The sequence below is a fragment of the Jaculus jaculus genome, chromosome 16, assembly GCF_020740685.1.
Source record: "Jaculus jaculus isolate mJacJac1 chromosome 16, mJacJac1.mat.Y.cur, whole genome shotgun sequence".
Classification (NCBI taxonomy): domain Eukaryota; kingdom Metazoa; phylum Chordata; class Mammalia; order Rodentia; family Dipodidae; genus Jaculus; species Jaculus jaculus.
In genome coordinates this window covers 44236804-44244295 of record NC_059117.1, presented here as the reverse complement: position 1 = coordinate 44244295, position 7492 = coordinate 44236804, and positions in this window count along the sequence as shown.

Genomic DNA, 7492 nt, shown 5'->3' with positions numbered 1-7492 from the left:
TTGTCTCAGATTCATTCCCACTCCCTCCTTCGGGGTTTGTTTCAACTCTCATGCTGCAGGTCGGCACAATTAGAGACCCTTATCACCTGCCTAAATAACCTCCTTTCTTTATATGTATGTCGGTATCTCAGGTAGGTTGAAGTTAGGAGCTGTAAATGAATGATACTATGCAGTGATTATCTTTCTGTGATTGGGTGAGTTCACTGAGAATTATCTGTTCCAGGTTTGACCATTTGTCTTCAAATTTCATTGTGTCATTTTCCCTTACTGCTGTGTAGATGCTTCAGACATTTCATTATAGTAATAAAAAAAAAAAAGACTAATAGCATATTAGGCCTACCTCAAAGGACCCTCAATAAATGTGAAATACTAAAATTCTCTGGGGAACCTTTGTTTCTGGATTGAAAGAAAATTATCTTTAAAGAAATATGTAAACACCATATTAGTTGTTAATGTAAATTTTTCTCACCATCATTTTCTATTGTCAGGGGTCCCCTTTGATATGAACCTAACAAGGCTGGAATCTTTGACTTAATTTGAGTTTCATGAACCACCTCCATCCACCCAGTCCTTTCTGGAAGAGAGAAGTGCATGGTAAGGAGTAATGACCAACAGTACAGATGGATGGGTTTAGTATTAGAATTTCATTTTATAAGCCGGGTGTGATGGCGCACGCCTTTAATCCCAGCACTCGGGAGGCAGAGGTAGGAGGATCACCGTGAGTTCAAGGCCACCCTGAGACTACAGAGTTACTTCCAGGTCAGCCTGGACCAGAGCTAGACCCTACCTCGAAAAACCAAAAAAAAAAAAAAGAATTTCATTTTATAGTTGAAGATTGAGTTTCAGAGCCATGAAGATATTTTTCCAAGCTCTGCAAGCCAATAAATGGTAGGTCTATGTTCCAAGCTGTCACCTGACCAGCAGTTTCACAGTCACTGCATAAACTTTGATTCCCCACAGAATTATAGTAGTTCATACTTAACAGGGCTTCTGTGAGACAGGCTTCATGGCTACTAGTCTTATTTTCATTAGACAATTAAATACCAGAGGCAGTCTACTTAAAAAGAAAAGAGCTCATTTAGCTGGTAGCTTTGGAGGCTGAAAGTCTGACATTGGATATCCCCATTGGTTCACTTCTGAGAAGGCCTAATGGTAGACAGCATCATTGTAGGAGCAGTTATAAGGAGCAATCACATGCCAAAAGAGGAAGCCAGAAAGAAAGGTCCTACAACCCCTTCTGAGGACATGCCGCCTATTGACCTAAGGGGCTCTCACTAGTCCCTGCTTCCTAAAGGCCCCACTTCTATTGCATGATGAGTGAGCTTAAGATTCCAACACATGCACCTTTGAGGGACACCACATGTCCAAATTGTAACACCTATCTAAGCAGTTCATGTGTGATTTCTCATGTCATCTTCTCAACAAGTGAATTACATGCTATTTTTGTCCCCATTAGAAACTTGAGACATAAAAGATGAGGTACATGGTTAAACAGTGACATGGGAAATGGGGAGATAAGCCAGTGGTTAAGCTCTGCATGTATAGAGAGCCAGGTTTTGATCCTCAGAACCTGTGTAACAGTGGTGTACGGTACAGTGTACCTGTAATCACCAATCTAAGGAGGTGGAGGGAGGAAGATCCCTTGGACTTACTGGCTGACCCTTTCTCAAAAAGTAAAGTGGAAAGTGACTAAGGCATATGCATGTCAATCTTTGCCAGCGATGCTCATATACATATTCATTCATCCCACACATACATGTACCCACATACATACAAAAACACATGCAATGCATACATGTACGCCCCTCCACACACCAAGAAGAAAACCTAAGTGGTAAAGTGAGAGTTTCTTCCACCTGAGTCACCCACAGACACCACAAACTTTATCTCCAGCCTGAATTGCTTCATATCACAGAACCAATAATGGTCAAAGTTTTGCACTGACATTGGAGCATGATTATCTACAACCTAGCAGGGGAGAAAACATGATGCTATGTAATAAAGACAAGTCACCTATAAAAGAAAAAAATGTTTTGAAATGTTCATTCCCACTTGGCCATAGGAGGATGACCACAGCCATGTTTACCAATGAGCTAACAACCCAGGCTGAGCCAAAGTTTTCTAAAATTTGGTGTTAGGGGAAATAGCACATGAACTCTTAAATTTCAAAATGATAATCTAGAATTACTTAAAAGTCTACAAATTTGTTCCTAAATATATTTAAATCTTACCACTAAACATCATGCTGGTTATTAAAAAGTAATTCTGGAGAAATTAGCTTGCAGCTGCAAAATTAATATAACTCATTTATTACTTAAAGCCACAAAACAAGATGCTGTTAACACAGCAACACACAATTTAATATGCACAATAAGTTTTCATATGGATTTAATATTAGGTTTCTGGTCACCCCTTGGATCATTTACAGACCAACATGTCTGTATACTTGACCTATCCAACATATAAAGCAGTCCAAACTGTTGAAGTGAAGGTTTGCTTTAGTTCTTACTTTCATCATACTAAACAAGTATATGCTCTTGAGGCTTACTATTGAGATTTGTTGATAGAAAAAAAAAGTCCAGTGCACTCAATCTCCAAGATTAGCCAAGACTCTTGTATATATTCTGGTTCCCAAATTCCTTGTTTTCACTCTTTTCACCTTAGATGTTAAAAAAGAAATACACACACACACACACACACACACACACACACACACACACACTTGACTTAAGGTTGAAATGAAAGAATTGTTTAGAGTTCAAACCTTTTTCATGATCTTGTCAAAATATGATGTGGTAATTTGTGTTTCATAGCTACAGTCTATCAATTGAACACAGAGTGCAGAATGTGGATAGGAGTCTATGCTGGAAGTGGACCTGAGAGTCACTGTAACATTTAGGTGAATATATAGGAGCTGAGAAAATACAATGGCTAAGAAAACCTTATAGGAAAAGAACAGCTGAGTCATGGATATCCTCCACCCCCTTCCCTAATCTTAACATGTATTATCCCTTTCCCTCTTGACTTGCTTTACTTCATACTTTCATATAATATTTACTCACTTTGTGAACCATTTCAAATCTGTACATAACCATGTGAAGCCATATTCTTTTTGTCAGATTGTAAATTCTAGTCATATTGCTGACTCATAGCATGCATGATAGTATCCACCATATTATCCATGGCAGGTACTCAAAGCATGTCGAATCAACTCCATTTACATTGTATCCAGAAAGTGCCCTATGATTTTACCAAAAGCTAACCCTGTAACACAAGGTAAGAATGAGTCTCATTTGTGTTTAGTATCAATTTGAAATGCTAATTTCTTATTTGATTTATTTTTTGAATGCCAAGTATTCAGACTACCATGTAGACAGTGTGAGAAGGTACTGCACAACATGAATAAAAGATAGTTCATTTCACGTGTATCATTTTCTCTAGGGGACCACAGAATGAAGTAGAATCACTTTTTGTGCCTTTTAGAATGTTTAGAAAATAGCAGGGGTTGCTTCTTTAAGAAATAAGTCAAAAGTTGGTCACAGTTATGAAGCTATAAGGAGAGGAGGCAGAGAGAGAAGGAAGAGTACACCTTACAGGCTATTTATTGATGGAAGGAAAAATTTAGATTCATTGGGAAGAAAGCTATGTACGGGGAAAAAAAAAAAGGCAGAAGAAAATCACTCTCTTCAGAGTGGAAAAAGGATGTCAGAAGGAAACAGCATTGAAGAGCTCTGATGAAGCTGGATATCCCCATTGTGGGGCAGAAAACTGCATATATCACAGCACTGAGTGGCAAACCAAGCCTAGTCCCAGAGACAGACTGTGTGGCTGGTTGGCTGTGAAGTACTGAATTTCAGATGGGAGAGAGGACACAAAAGGCTATTTTCCCTGCACCTACAGGGAGTGACACTCTAAGTACACCTAAAACCTGGCTGTAAAATGTGGACCTTCAGATGTCTGCAGATCCCAGGTCTCTGCAGGAGGTTGAATATGGGCTCAACTGAGAGAGGGACTTGACAGCAGTTACTGGACAACAGTGAAGTGTAGTGAGAAGATGCATTACTGGTTACCATGCTACTATTTTGTTCTCAAAGTGTTCCACATATAGCATAGGCAGTTGTGTTTAGAGTTTCAATCACTGTGTAACAAAAACACAACCTAATGTTTGGTATCACTGCTCCTTTCTTCTATCATGAAACATTCACTTTTCTGATCATATTAGCTCAGTTTCTTGGGGATAGGACAGCATCCCTTGTATGTTTTCCATTTCGTGAACTTGGGAACACTGGGAACCTGGCAGAGTCCCTTCACCTCTTTTATCATTGCTTAAGGATTTTTTGGCCAATATGAATCTTAATATATTTTCTCAACACACCAGAGTTCCTAAATTGCATGTAAAAATTAGGCTTTTTGGAGTTATATTTGCTGTTTTTGACATTTAAGTTTTTGATTTTTTAAAAGTTTTTTTGTTCATTTTTATTTATTTGAGAGTGATAGAGAGAGAGAGAGAGAGAGAGAGAGAGAGAGAGAGAGAGAGAGAAAGAGAGGGAGGGAGAGAGAGGGCGCGCCAGGGCCTCCAGCCACTGCAAACGAACTCCAGATGCGTGTGCCCCCTCGTGCATCTGGGTAAGTGGGTCCTGGGGAATCAAGCCTCGAACCAGGGTCCTTAGGCTTCACAGGCAAGTGCTTAACTGCTACGCAATCTCTCCAGCCCGAGAGTCTCTTCTTGAAAGTGGCAGTGTGGAATCCTGCATCCCGGATTGTTACCGAGCTCCACTTGGCCATCACATTGGTTGAAGGAAGCAAGTCCTGCACTAAGAGGACTAAGCCAGCATCCCAGATGTCTTGAAAGCATTGTCAATGATATTCTGGATGGAATTCCAGTCCACCAGCTCTGAAGCACAGGGCAAGGTCTGTGCATAGGTTCTAGGTAGATGTCCCCTTTGGCCCTCTGCTCTTCTGCCTTTTTTTCTAGCACATATTTGCACCTCACAGATGACATTTTAGGGACCCAATAGAAGGTGACTGGAAATACATTTAGTTTGAGTTATTACGATATGTTCATGTGGGTTTCAGTTCTTTTGCACTACTGCTAGATTAACTAGCCTATCATTCTCTAAGTGTTGTATAATACAGAGGATGGTGCCAAGAGTTCCAGAAAGCCTGAAATGGCTTCTCTGGGAATATTTTTCTAACCTCTCTGCAGACTTGACCCTACATTGAACCCTGAAACTACAGCACCAGAAGTCAGGTTTCACTGGGAGTGTGTTCTACATCATCTGCCATAGACAGTCCTGAAGCCAAATCAAGAAATCACAAATGAGTCAGTAGAAAGTTCTTCCAGTGATTACATGGGAAGTGGCACTTTGGGTCCCATCCTCATCTGGCCCAAAGAAAGTTTTATCCTGTCAGATATATTCCTGCTAATGCAGTATAGCCAAGTCTAAGTGCAGCATCCACTTTTCCTTTTTGGGTGCAATAGCTTATTTGATAAATCTTTTAAAAAGCACACTTCAATTAACCTTTGTAAAGACTTTTTTGGAATTTTCACTAAGGCACGTGAAAGATTGCCAAATCTTTATTTGAACATATGAAGTATATCTTCTTTGCTAATCATTTAATTTATTTGTACATATATACAGAGAAAATGCAGATAAAACCTCTGGGCCATTAAGAAAAAGCTATACTGTGATCAACTATGGTAGAAGAAAAACTGGCTTTCTTCTCTTTTAAAAATTACAAAAGCACATTGTTACATGAAGAGAAGATAAATGATGGTGCAACAAGGAATTCTGGATACAAAGATATTTCGATGTTGTCTCTAAGTGATTAGAAATATTATACAGACTTTGGATTTTGTCAATGTCCATAGTGTTTTCAAGCTCTGAAAACCTCTGTAATACATTGGGATTCCTTTTCTGACTTAAGTAAATACTCATTTTGAGCCCAATGCCATAGTTTTCATTTTGCTTCCTTTGGTTAATGATCTCGTCCCCTTTAATGATATAAGCTCCAGGCTCCACAAGTGTAGTTCTGTGTCTGGGTATCTGGATTCAGTATTGGAACAGATGCACAAAGATATGAGGTCCCAAGCCTTGCAGGTGAGAATAAGGGCTAAGTAGGCATTGAAATACCAGTATTGAAAAAGGTAGAGGAGGGCTGGAGAGATGGCTTAGTGGTTAAGCGCTTGCCTGTGAAGCCTAAGGACCCCAGTTCGAGGCTCGATTCCCCAGGTCCCACATTAGCCAGATGCACAAGGGGGTATACGCGTCTGGAGTTCGCTTGCAGTGGCCGGAAGCCCTGGTGCGCTCATTCTCTCTCTCTCCCTCTATCTGTCTTTCGCTCTGTGTCTGTCACTCTCAAATAAATAAATAAAAAATGGACAAAAAAATTTAAAAAAAAGAAAAGGGTAGAGGAAGGATTTGTGACTCCAGCTTAAAAGGCATGAACATTTAGTGAATATAGCCCAATTGAAGGAAAATATTACTGTGAATCAAAATACATCATTTGCAGATATACTTTAATATCTATTTTCTAAGATAGGTATTTATTTATTTATTTATTTATTATTTATTTATGAGAGAAAGCTACAGATAGAAAGATAATGGGTGTACCATGGCCTCTAGCCATGACAAACAAACTCCATACTTATGTGCCATCTTGTGCAACTGGCTTTATGTAGGTACTGGAGAATCAAACCTGGGTCCTTTGGCTTTGCCAACAGGCATCTTAACTGCTAAGCCAGCCCTGCTAAGCCATCTCTCCATCTCTGTTGCAGATATCTTAACTGAAATGTGGAAGTTTTTTTTTTTTTTTTTTCAAATTCACAAGAAGTTGACTCACTAACATTTTGGGTATATATATCTTTAATTAATGATAATATAATTAATTTGTTATTGAGGACTATTTACTATTTTTGCATGACATCCATTGATGAAGTCCTAAAATTCTGAATGCAGCTATATTTCCTAAAGCAAGGACTGATAAAAGCATAGAGGCAGGCACCTTCCTTGTGAGTGCAGACGCTCACTCACATCTTTGTGACCCTGAGCAGGAGACTTACTCTCTCTTAACCTCAGTTTCTGTAGTTGTGTAGTTAGCCTAACAGTAGCCCCTGTCTCCTAACTTCATGTGAGGATTAAATGTGATCTTCCATATAAAATAATGACAATGCACAGTCTAAAATCAGGGCTGAAATCATGCCACTTGTAACCTGCTAATCAAACACCTTTTCTTTAGACTGTAATAAAATAAAGTTAAATCAAGCCAAGATGAGTTAGTATAAAACACAAATCAGATGGGAATCCAATAGGTTTTGCTAAACAAATTGCTTTGTCTCTAGTCTGGTCACACCTTAGTGGAGATTCTGACAGACCACACAGTGCTCTGCTGATGGGATACTATAGCAAGCAGGCTGGCAAATTAGTCACAAGTGTAGCTGAGATTAAGGTTATTGGCAAGTCTCTAGGACTCTCTGTATTGTCATGCTGAC